Source organism: Cherax quadricarinatus, chromosome 21 (genome assembly GCF_038502225.1).
Source record: "Cherax quadricarinatus isolate ZL_2023a chromosome 21, ASM3850222v1, whole genome shotgun sequence".
NCBI classification, from domain to species: domain Eukaryota; kingdom Metazoa; phylum Arthropoda; class Malacostraca; order Decapoda; family Parastacidae; genus Cherax; species Cherax quadricarinatus.
In genome coordinates, this window is record NC_091312.1 from 41669628 (window position 1) to 41683385 (window position 13758).

Genomic DNA, 13758 nt, shown 5'->3' on the forward strand with positions numbered 1-13758 from the left:
CAGGTATAGAACGGTAGTAAAACTGATCTCATGTTCCTGATTATTGCTTTTTGTTTGTCAACAGGGACTGCATTTGCGTCTTTCCAAAAAGAAGGCCATTTACCCTGTGTATATATATATATATATATATATATATATATATATATATATATATATATATATATATATATATATATATATATATATATATATATATATATATTAGTAACAACACGGCACTAGCCAAGGACTCGAACCCATGCTGCTTTGGCCTGCCTCATGGTGGGCGAGAGCACCTGACGCCCTAAGGATCGTATGGTCCAGTGGGTTAGGGCGTCATGTGTTTTCGCCCACCATGAGGCAGGCCAAAGCAGCATGGGTTGGAGTCCTTGGCTAGTGCAGTGTTGTTATTGATCAATACCACTCGTTCGTGGTCACAATAATATATATATATATATATATATATATATATATATATATATATATTATAAAAAATATATTTTTATATTATATATATATATATATATATATATATATATATATATATATATATATATATATATATATATATATATATAATGTGTGTGTGTGTGTGTGTGTGTCCTGCCGAATAGGCAGAATTTGCGATCTTGGCTTAAATAGCAACGCTCATCTTGCCATATAGGACAAGTGAAAATTTGTGTATGCAAGAATTTCGCCAAAATCATTCTGAACCTAACGAAAAAAATATATTTCACTGTGTTTGTTTAGTATTAAATTATGTAAACAAGTATAAAATATATTCAGTTGGGTTAGGCTAAGATAAATTGTTCTTGTTATAATAAGGTTAGGTAAGTTTTCTAATATTCTTTCGGTGCAAAATTGTAAATTTTTACATCAACATTAATGAAAAAATATATCTTTATACGTATAAGAGAAAATTTCAGAAAGAACTTAATTTTAAATGATTTCTTGCTAATTGACCAGTTTTACATATTCGGCACGACATTATATATATATATATATATATATATTCTAGCTGACTAAAATATCTCACCCATCTTATAATTACCTCATTTGGATTCACAGCATTTCTTGGTACAAGGATTTAAGGAGGATATATATATTCTCTCTCTCTCTCTCTCTCTCTCTCTCTCCCTCGCTTCCTTTCTCTCCCATGTTTCATCTTTAAATAGACGGTGAGGGAGAATAGGCTGGTAAACAAAAGATACAAGCATCGCGTGGGAGAAGCAGATCCCCTGATGATTATGTACGAGGGGTGGGAGGAGTGGGCGTGGCGCAAGGCTAGAGTGAGGAGCAGGGCTAGAGTGGGTAGAGTAAGGGGCGGGGCTAGAATGAAGGGCAGGGCTAGAGTGACGGAAGGGACTGAAGTGACAGAGCTAGAAGAGAGAGAGAGAGAGAGAGAGAGAGAGAGAGAGAGAGAGAATTATTTTCCTCTTATTCCTCTATTATTCTTAATGTCTCCTCTTATAAATCTCACTGTACATGTCTTGTTATTCTCTTCTGTGTCATCTCCCTTTTGTGATTCCATCTTCGAGAAAAGTATTGGCCCCTCCTCTTAACACTTTCATTTCACTTTTTTCTTGGGTATAATTCACTTTTTCTTCTCCTCTCTTCCATATTCCTCTCTTTCAATTGCTCCTCCTCATCATATCAATTCATTCCAACTTTATCTTTCCTTTTAATTTTCGTCGTCTTCTTTGTTTTTGCTCATTCCCTTCCTTTACTTAATCTTCTCCATCGTTTTCTCTCTCTCTATCTCTCTCTCTCTCTCTCTAGCCCCAGCTCTCATCCTAGCCCAGTCATTTTAGCCCCTCCCGTCATTCCTTCTCTTCCTACCTTTCTCGCTAACCTTCCTCCTCTTCCTACCTTCCTCGCTAACTCCTCCTCCTCTTCCTACCTTCCTCGCTAACTCCTCCTCCTCTTCCTACCTTCCTCGCTAACTCCTCCTCCTCTTCCTACCTTCCTCGCTAACTCCTCCTCCTCTTCCTACCTTCCTCGCTAACTCCTCCTCTTCCTACCTTCCTCGCTAACTCCTCCTCCTCTTCCTACCTTCCTCGCTAACTCCTCCTCTTCCTACCTTCCTCGCTAACTCCTCCTCCTCTTCCTACCTTCCTCGCTAACTCCTCCTCCTCTTCTTACCTTCCTCGCTAACTCCTCGTTCTCTTCTTACCTTCCTCGCTAACTCCTTCTCATCTTCTTCCTTCCCAAATTTCTTTCTCCCATCTTCCTCCCTGTCTTCCTCCCCCTCCCCATTTTTCTGTTTCTCCCTCTCTTTCATTTTTTTTCTTTTCTCTCCCACAATCTTGCCTTCCTTTCTTCCTTCGCTCATCGTTCCCTCCCTTAATCTTCCCCTCTCTCTTCTTCCTTTCCTTCATCCCCCTCCTCCCGTCACTTCATCCTTAACATCCTCTAAATTTCACTGCATCATTTTCTCACCCCCTTTCTTCTTCTCTCGATCCATCCTTTCCTACGTCACACTCACCTTCCGTCCCTCTATCTATCCTTCCCTCCCTTCCTCCCACCCTTCCTCTCATTAAGGTAACTCTACACGAGACCCAACAATCTGGTGCACGTTTATTATAAATCCCTAAATCTGTCATCAAGTTGGAGGCGGTCCAATAAAGGAATCAGCGGTAAGCTGACTCCGGTAGGCGGAAGTAAGCTGACCCACTGGAGGCAGCGGTAAGCTGACCCACGTGAGAGCGGTAAGCTGACATTTATTGATGGCTGCAACTGTAATTTAATTTTTTTTAATACAAAGCATCAACACGCTGAAAGACGTGAACGTTTTCACGATAACCTCAGCGCCATCTTGAGATGAGAGAGTGTGTGTGTGGACGGAAGTATGGTAAGAGAGAGGGAGAGAGGGAACGAGGGGAACCATGGAGGTAAAGAAAGAATAAGTGTGATAGTAAAAGAGAAGGATGGAAAAAGAGGCAGAGAAGAAAATATAAATTGATAATACCGTAGAATACTGGAAGGAGGTAAGGAGAGAGGGAACGAGGGGGACCATGGAGGTAAAGAAAGAATAAGTGGAAGGAGGTAAGGAGAGAGGCAGGAAAGGAAGAATAGGAATGATAACAGGAGGGAACTGGATAATGTGAAGTTTATTCTAAATTTTAACAATGAATTTCCGTGATAACAGGATTAATATAAATGATAAGATCAATCCAAGTTATAACATGAGGTCTCTAAATGATAACAGGATGAATCTAAACGATAACATGTATCTTAAGTTAAAACTTAATGATAATATGAATTTCAAAGATAACAAGTTGCATTTTAATGATAAGATGGATCTTAAACATGATACTAAAAGATAACAGGTTGGATTTTAATGATACGCTACAGACAGTACAGGAAAAATATAATTTTGCAGACTAAAATGCTGTTGGGAACGCATCTCGACCCAAGGAACATAAACCACATAAACCAAATAAACCACAAACCACATAAACCACATAACCCACATAAACCAAATAACTCACATAAAGAAAATAAGGCAAATAACCCACATAACCAAATAAACCAAATAACTCATATAAACCACACAACCCAAATAACCCACATAAACTAAATAAACCAAATAACCCATATAACCCATATAACCCACATAACCCACAAACCACATAACCTACATAAAGATATCAACTAAGATATGAACTACCATTTGATGTTCTACAAACATTCACCAGGAAATTATTACTTTTCCTTTTACATAGATCAAAAAACTAATAAGAAATTAAATGCTGACACCTTTTAATTTTTTTGTTACAAAGGAAACACTTTACACAGAAGTATAACTTATAACCTTCCTTAGATATATTCTATTTCTGCATTTTCTTTTTTCTCTTTCTTCTTCATCTCCTACTCTTTATTCTTATTAATAATTTTATGAGAGTGGGAGTTCATATATAGAAGGGATCATACATAGGCTGGAAAATTAAAGTCAATAATAGTCACGATATATCCAATTCGGTGGATCAAGAGCCCTTTAAGATGTGCCTAAACTCTCTTATACAGAACAGCTGAGTTAAGAGAAATAATTCCTGGATATAAACCCAATGTACAGAGTGGAGAATATAAAATTAGGGGATTTTTACAAGTTTTGAAAGGGGCAAAATAAAGACCAAGCGACACTTTGGCAGAGGTCGTAATATTTTTTTTTTTTTCAATAGTGAATTTTTACTTTGAAAAAATCTTGACATTGAAGTATTTGAGGGTTTAATGAAAGTTATCACTGGCGGACAATATTGACACTGCATATTTATATTCTATTTGAAATTCCGTTTTGGAGTACATTTTCAAAGCTTCATAAAAGAATATATGAAGTGATATTAATTTTGAGTAAATCCTCCACGTCAATGTTATGTCAAATAAACAGAAAGATAACACTTTCTTTGACTTTTTTTGATAGGTTGAGAAATGATGGAATTAGAATATGTTTGTCAGGTTCTTGTCAACATTTAATATATAGATGCTAACCCTACCTATTACTGTTGACTGGGAATTTTTCACTGAAATTCCAAAATTTTGTAAAATTCTGTATAAACAATGCTGTTTTAATATATAACTTTATTACTTTAATAATTAAATTGGCATTCAGTGGTAAATCGTATTTTGAGTTTTTTTTATTATCTCTATGATTATTATTATTTTTATTATTGTTATTTTTATTAATAATTTTCACGACTTTATCATGAAAACTAAGAAAATTCATAAAATAATTTTATGTTCCCACCTACCACAGATAAAACGAGTTTTCACACACACACACACACACACACACACACACACACACACACACACACACACACACACAAGGGTTCCACTGAATGATAACTTCACTAAACCATGTCAACTGATGAGAAAGGTTTAGCGATGAATCCAGGAGCCAGAGCTTGATCCCTTCCAACCCAATTAGGTAATCACAGTTAAACACTACAAAATAATAATTGTAACAGAGTTGAAACTCTCTCCCCAAATACTTCTCAACGCCTCATTTTCCAGTAATTTCCACCGTTAACTCAGTTGTCTCCAGTGTGGCTTTTCCAAGACGGCGTCTTATTCCTGCCACGCCATCACTGGCTTACACTCTTCAATAAGGATCTCCAAATATTTCTTTCCACGAAATCAGAGATTCTGTCCCTCTATATATATATATATATATATATATATATATATATATATATATATATATATATATATATATCGTATATATATATATATATATATATATATATATATATATATATATATATATATATATATATATATCGTATATATATATATATATATATATATATATATATATATCGTATATATATATATATATATTTATACGAACACAGGTAATGAATGGCCTGTGAGACCGGGTCGTAATGAGAACTGGAGCAAACAAACTCAGCAGTGGTTTATAATATATATTTTGCCTTCATTATATAGATATGTGCAGGGTACAATATGTACAGAAGGAATAATAAGTGTACACCAGAGTGACAGATGGCAAAGCACAAACCAAAGAGAGTGCACCATACTCAACCAGCAGGTAGGCAAATCTGTCAATGCTTGCTGCAAGTGAACCACGTTGCTTCAGCTTTGGCGGGCTTACCTGTGATTTTTCAATGACCCAAGATACTGATTTAACTGACGGGTTCCCTGTCGATCGTTAAACATTTATCACCCGGTTCGCTGGTTGGGAGGCAGCTTATATGGGAGTGTGACGTACACCTGATAATTTGTAGCATACTCTTTGGATACCACATTGCTGAATAGGTAAAACTTGTGATTTTGGCTTAAATAGCAAAGGTCTTCTTGCTGAAAAAGGCAAGCTAAAATTTGTGTATGCAATAATTTCTAATCAATCATTATGAACCTTACGAAAAAATACATTTAATTTTGTTTGTTTATTATAAAATTATTGTAAACTTATATAATATATATTTAGTTTCATTAGGCTAAATTAAATTGCGTTTGTTATAATAAGGTTAGGTAAATTTTCTAAGGTCCTTTTGGTACAATATAATTAATTTTTCTATTAACGTATATGAAAAAATAAATCTTTAAATGTATAAGAGAAAATTTTAGAAAGGACTTAATCTTAAATGAGTTCTTGCTAATTGACCAATTTTACCTATTCGGTATGGCATTATATATATATATATATATATATATATATATATATATATATATATATATAATATATATATATATATATATATATATTATTGTAACCACGAACGAGTGGTATTAATCAATAACAACACTGCGACTAGCCGAGGATTCGAACCCATGTCGTTCTGGCCCACCTCACGGTGAGCAAAATTCACACATGACGCTCTAACCCACAGGACCACGCAATCCTACAAGAATGACGCGCCCAGCAGAGTTAGGTGCTTTACCGTCATCCGATGACTTAGGGTTGTATGGGTGCCTCTGCTGGGGTGCATCATTCTTGTAGGATTGCGTGGTCTCATGGGTTAGAGCGTCATGTGTGATTTTCGCTTACCATGAGGTGGGCCAAAACGACATGGGTTAGATTCCTTGGCTAGTTGCACTGTTATTGATTAATACTACACGCTCGTGGTTACACCCGACGCCTCAAAAATCAGAGCCCAAATTAGCAAAAAAATAGAAGAGGGTAATACTATTGGAGCTCTGAGGCTTATAACCGGTGAGGATACCATCGCTCCCAAGGACGTCATCACGGCGCAAGCTCTGAAGGACAAACATCCACCCAGGGCTCCCAGTACCAACATTGACCTCCCTGACATTGCAGTAGGCGAAGAACATCTAACCTTACAGGATGCTGATGTGTATAAAGCTGCTATGTCATTTCCACAGGGCTCAGCAGGAGGTTTCACCGGTTTAAGGCCTCAACATTTAAAACAAATACTCAATCCAACACTTGGTGAGGTTTCAGAGAGGCTGCTGTCTGAACTCCCCAAATTTTCCAACCTGTGTCTGGCTGGCGGTGTCCCAGAGGCCATCAGACCCCTTTTTTTTGGTGCCTCATTGTGTGCCCTCCGGAAAAAGGATGGCGGAATCAGGCCCATTGCAGTGGGTAACACCTTTCGGCGCCTAGTCGTCAAGGCTGCAGTAAGAAGGGCGAGTCAAGAGGCTGCTGCAATGCTGAAACCAACTCAGCTCAGTTTCGGCGTTCAACAGGGCTGTGAAGCAGCTGCCCATGCAGCACGAGTATATATCAAAAACATGTCCGATGAAAAAGCCTTGGCTCTGCGCCTTGCTGCCCCAATTCACACAGAATATACGTGTATTGGTCTGCTTGCGAAGCGCAAGCAGACCAATACAGTCTACATGGTCTTAACTGTTCCAAAATTAAGGGCTGGCATGCAAGACACAATGAGGTCAATGACATCATTAAGAGAGCCCTTGCTACAGTTGGATGCCCAGCCGAGAGGGAGCCCCGATCACTAGCACCCAACAATACCCACAACCCAGCAAACCACCCCAACGGGATCACCATCTATCCTTGGAAGAATGGCAAGCTCTTAGCATGGGACTATACCTGTGTGTCCACACTGGCTGACACCTATATCCATCACAGTGTGGGGCGACAGGGAGGAGTACAAGATCAGCAAGTACAGGGACATAAGCCAACAGTATCAATTTGTCCCAGTGGGATCATGGGGAAAAAATGCCACACGTTTCCTTAAAGAATTGGGCAGCCACTTTCATGTTCCAGCGCCTCAGCGTAGCCATCCAGAGGGGAAATGCTTGCTGCATACTTGGTTCGCGTCCAGCCTCGGAGGAGCTGGAGGAAATTCATGATCTTTGATACAATGTGCCATTGTATTCATGTTTATATTTTTCTGTAAATGTATTCTGTTTATTAATAAATGTTCGCATAGAATATCAAATATAGGGGGTGGTAGGAGAAGAAAATATTTAAACAGCTCCGGGGAGAACCTTGAGTTTTCCCTGAGGTACGTTTGTCTTCTCTGAGGATGAGGGTCCCCATTCCAGCCATAGAGGTGGTACTTCCCTATATTTTATATAATATAGGGATATATATATATATATATATATATATATTTATATGCATGCTGCTCGTGAGGGTAGTACACCAAATGAGATAGTATTTATGAACAAGGTAATGTTTCTGGTGGCCTACAAAGTTTCCGACTGGTCATCAGCTATTGCTGAAGTTGGAACTGCAGATGCTCTCCTAAATGCAGCACACGTAATCAAAGCAAGGTATTCTCATCAGGTGACATGTTGCTTTCATTATGATTAGGAAAAAATAAAACAGACCGACTTCCTCACTGTTGTCCAAATCCTTGTTGATGTCAGTCGAAGCAGAGGAAATCCTTTCCTGGAAAATGAAGCTAACAATGATCCAGTCAAGAATTTTTAAAAAGGACAAGAGCAGTACGATAGCTTCATGCAAGATGTCATTATGACATCCAAAACAGGAAAAAATCAGTTGAATACTTCATGACAAAGAACTCCTTCCATTTTTTTAATAAAATAAAAAAAACAGTAAAACGTAAAGAAAAGAAACTTCAGTTTATGAGTTCCAGCTCATGAACTGACAAACACAAATACCTCATTTGCCATGAGGTTCACGCTCTTCCTCAGTCAATGGCAGAGAGTGAAGAAATGATGTGTCATTCAAAGAAATCTTATATCATCGAATGTTTTGAGAAAGAAGTTAATAAATTCACTGGATTATTTGTTTTAATGGACTATGTCCTGTCGAATGACTGCCTCTTTGTAGTTGGTGGAGCACTGGTTATCACGCTGCTTCACCGAGGTGGGGCTTCAGCTTTTTAAAACTACGGAGACATGCATTTCAAGAAGTACTTTCGAAGGGAACCTAGAAAGGATTCCTCTCTCCATATTGCTAGGACACCTATACACATAAATTTATACGAGGAAGAACCAGATCATTACGAGTAACAGGAGGGCGTTGAGAGTTTGTCTCGATTGTGGAAATACTTGGAAAAAGGTCTGAGTTCCTCAAAGACAACAAAAATGAAGTGCAAATCTTTCAGTGCCCTGGAAAAGTTCCCTTTGAGCTCCAGGTGATCCTTCCATCTCTAGCAGTGGGGACCAGGATCAGACCAAGATGGAGAATTCCACCAAGTGAAAGCAGACGCATGACTCGTGCTGCTCATTTTTTCATGCTCTGAGGACAGGTCATTTATTCTGGAGAGGACCTCCGACTCTGAAACTTTATGTAGAAAAATGATTAGTGCCCTTTATTTGTATTAGTTAGTGGCTGATTCAACCTCTGGCCTGAGACACCGTTCAAAGTATCTTTGTTTCGAAGCCTTCCAGAGGTGCCCCGATGTCATTGAGGGTATGGGTCTCTTCCAGCCCTTCAGTTAACCGAAGACAAAGTCAACTCTTTAGTTCCTTTGAGCATTTCATTATTCTAAGGAGCAGGTGCGAGTTCGGTGATCCCGTCTTGGATCCTTCACACCCTTCAAGGGTGTGAAGGATCCAAGTCGGACCGAAACGTCGTCGAAAAGCTTCTCTCTCCTACATGCGGGTTATTTGTGTATATAGTCTACAGTTATGGTTTTCATTAGTTTACTAACAATTGACTACAACCTGAAAGGGCTGTAATTGAGAGGTCATCAGTTATCTCTGCCTTTTTTTTTTAGCTTCATTAGTTGATTTATTGACAATATTCGTTAAAGGGAACACAGATCAAATTCTAAATTCATTGTGTTGCACATGATACCTTGTTCTCCCTTGTGGATTTATTGATGTTCAACTATTCTGTGTTCTTTAATGTAGGAATTGGATGCCCAGTAGATCGATTTCATTTCCTACAAAGATGTTTAGTCACCCAGGTATGTTGGTTTTCTGCAAGTTATGTGATGCAGGTACTTTGGTGTCATTTTCTGATGTGAAAGCCCAGCTTTAGGACTTAATATTGCGAGGAATTCGTCTTCCTTGCTCATGTCTGCCATTTTTAATGTTACTTTTAACTTTCTCTCTCCATATGGAGCCGGGTAAAGGCGGTCCTCTCCTCTGAATTTTAAGTTATCTGATGGCCTTATAGACTTCGTTTTTACGTGCTATGATATGTATTATCTGTCGAGTCCTCCATTGTTGTTTATATTTCTCATTTTTCTTCCTATTTTAAATGAAATATTAGATTTTTCAATAGTTAGAATTTTACCTTTAAATGTGATTCACATTTTCTCGACGGTATTCCCATCTATCAGCTAACTGAAGTCAACAGTGCTAATATCGCTACGTAATTAGCGAAATTCCGTTACTTTGTACATTAAGACAATGGAAATATTCACTCTGATGTTAGGAGAAATATTTAGTTTATAATAAATATGATTGTTGCTGATAAATTTTCTTACCTACCCATCAGTGGTGAGAAAGTCAACTATATTCTCCCGCCGTGTAGGAACATATGTCATCTGGGACATGAAGGTATTCTCTACCATGTTAATTAGCCCATTTGCCTTTTGATAACCATTAAGGATTGTCAGGTCACTACCTGTAATCGCATAATTACTGATAATCAAATATTTAAGTTAATTTTAAAAGGACTTATCATATTCGTAGCTCTGTTATGACCATCTTTATAAAGATTATTCCATTATTTTTTCCACTGACATGTTTCAACTTTCATGGAATCTTATGAAGCTACGTCTCTCATATGTTGACTGCGTGAAGCCTCTAAGTCATGACGAAAGCAATCATTCTGACCTTTCTTAAATGTCCGCTAGTTGGGCAACAGATTTTAACCAAGAGTAATCACTTCGGATGTTAACTGTTAAGAATCAGCAACTGACCTTCTCTCTGTCAGTCATAACGTATGTACCCCAATCATGTGTATGTGACAGATGTTTTTCCTTCATCGGTATGATACTCCGAACATTATAATAAAATCTTCATCCTGAGAGAAAGATAGGAGGAGAGATAAAGAGAAAAATCTCCCCTTTTCCCCATCCAACACATTTCACCAGGGGGCCTCATGCCACAAAACCTCCAGAAAAGTTGGTCCATATGAGACCTCAATTGAAATTCCGCGGGATATGAACTGGACTCCCAGGAATGTGAGAGAGGTGGGCAGGCGTATGGAAGGAAGAACCTCAGCTTCAGACCGGCAACCATTAGGGAATATATTGGTGAGTCAGCCCGGATATTGCCAGGTGGGGGAGACAGGCAGAGGGAGAGGAATGAAGAGAAAGAATGTAAAAGTAGGAGGGATTGCAGGGATGAAGAGGAAACAAAGAATGAAGGGGAAAGAGAGGGTATTTCTAAGGGAGTAAATAGAGGGGAAGATGGTTGAATAAGAAAGTAAGTGAAAAAAACGTTGGAAGGAAGATAGAGGATGTGATAGGAAGAAGCCGGAACAAAGAAAGGAAGGAAAGGGTAGAATAGTAAACTGCGGGGAAGAGACAGAAATTATAAGAACACTAAATATCATACTGGTTTAATTTGCTCTCTGCATAAGGGCTGAAGAAGTCACTCATGGCGAAACATCAACTACTGTCAATGGATAAACAGAAGAATGGACGGGGAATCGAACCGTGGTCCTAACAGGTAGCAGATCCACCGCTGTATCACTGAGCTTCGAGGTCTACAAAAGAAAGGTTTCAGAGGCAACACTTTTGCGACGTATCTGCCTCAGAGTTCATCAACTGTGATCCAACTGTTGTTCCCCACAGCCCAAGAAGCTTCCTTAGTAAGTTTATTCACATGGATGTACTTTATAATGAGAGATTAAAGTATCAACATGGTAAAAATTAGAAGAAAGAGATAAAGTTATGTAACCTTTACCTCTCGCTCATTTCTTTCCTTCCTCTCTCCCTCTGCCCCTCCTTTCGTTTCTCCTTCCCTCGTATCCTTCCAAAGCACTTTCCTTTTCCTTTCTTCCTGACAGCTCCCCATTATACTCTTCCTCCATTTCTCCCTCGTTTCGTTATTTCTTCCCTTCCTTCCTCTCTCCCTTCCTTCCTCTCTCCCTCCCTCCCTTCCACCCACCCAACTATCTCTCTCAGGCACCTTCCACCTCTCTTGAGTCTCCTCTTCCTTCCTGTTCCTTGCCATAAACGTATGTGTATAGAAGCTTGAGTGTGTGACAGTGTGGCTCACATCTTTATTGAAATATATGAGGACACAGAGCCTGCGGTAGCAAAAATTAAGTTGAGGTGGTATGCAGTTGAAGTATTTCTGCGGCAGCTTGCGGTGGGAGAACAAAAGAACAGGAACAAGCGCCCCCATCCCCCACATCTTTTCTAAGGCCTTCTTCCCTCCTCTGGAAACCTGGAAACAAAAGGCCCCTCCCACACATTTTCAGGATTATGGCTCAAAGGCTGGAAAAGTGAATTCTTTCTTGAATTGGATCTCCGTTTCTCTGAAATTGTTCTAATCCTCGAATCGGCTTTTATATCTGTGGAATGCCAAAATTATCTTCGATTCCAGAACCTTACTACTGAAGGCCTAATAAGATTAAATGTTGTTTTATTTACACGTGTGTATATATTATATATGTCGTGCTGAATAGATAAAACTTGCGATTTTGGCTTAAATAGCAACGCCCTTTTTTCCGAATAGGACAAGCGAAAATTTGTGTATGCAATAATTTCGCAAAAATCATTCTGATCCTAACGGAAAAAATATATTTCATTGTGTTTATTATTAAAGTATTGTAAACTTATATAAAGTATATTTAGTTGGATTAGGCTAAACTAAATTGCGCTTATTATAATAAGGTTAGGTAAGCTTTCTAAGGTTCTTTTGGCACAAAATCATTATTTTTTATATCATAAATTAAAAAAATGTATCTTCAAATGTATAAGAGAAAATTTTAGAAGAGACTTAATTTTAAATGAGTTCTGCCAATTGATAAGTTTTACCTATTCGGCACGACATTTATGCGCGCGCACACACACACACACACACACACACACACACACACACACACACACACACACACACTCACAGGGAGCAGAAATGCTGTGTGTGCCACTGCAAATGTAGCACCTATATTTAAAAAAGGAGACAGAAAAGAGGCACTAGACTATAGACCAGTGTCACTGATGTATATAGTATGCAAAGTCATGGAGAAGATTATCAGGAGGAGAGTGGTGGAACACCTGGAACGAAACAAGAGTATAAACGCCAACAAGCACGGATTTATGGAAGGCAAATCCTGTGTCACAAACGTACTGGAGTTTTATGATAAAGCAACAGAAGTAGGACACGAGAGAGAGGGGCGGGTTGATTGAATCTTCTTGGACTGCAAGAAGACCTTCGACACAGCTCCTCACAGGAGATTAGTGCAAAAGCTAGAGGATCAGGCGCATATAACAGGAAGGGAACTGCAATGGTTCAGAAAATACCTGACAGGGAGGCAACAACGAGTCATGGTACGTGATGAGCTATCACAATGGGCACCTGTTACGAGCTGGGTCCCACAGGGGTCAGTCCTAGAACCAGTGCTATTACTGGTATATGTGAATGGCATGATGGAAGGGTTAGACTCATAAGTGTCCCTGTTCGCAGATGATGTGAAGTTAATGAGGAGAATTAAATCAGATGAGGATTAGGTGGGACATCAAGGAGACCTGGACAGGCTGGACACGTGGTCCAGCAACTGGCTTCTCGAATTTAATCCCACCAAATGCAAAGTCATGAAGATCGGGGAAGGGCAAAGAAGACAGCAGACGCAGTATAGGCTAGGTGGCCAAAGACTGCAAACCTCGGTCAAGGAGAAAGCTCTTGAGGTGAGTATAACACCGACCACGTCTCCGGAAGCACACATCAACCAGATAA

The 13758-nt window shown here is 38.9% G+C and overlaps 1 protein-coding gene across 4 annotated transcripts in view; it reads right to left on the reverse strand.

Annotated features, from left to right (window-relative positions):
* cpx (synaptic transmission protein complexin) overlaps nt 1-13758 on the reverse strand; it is an 874417-nt gene that overhangs the window by 92905 nt on the left and 767754 nt on the right. The window lies entirely within an intron of this gene.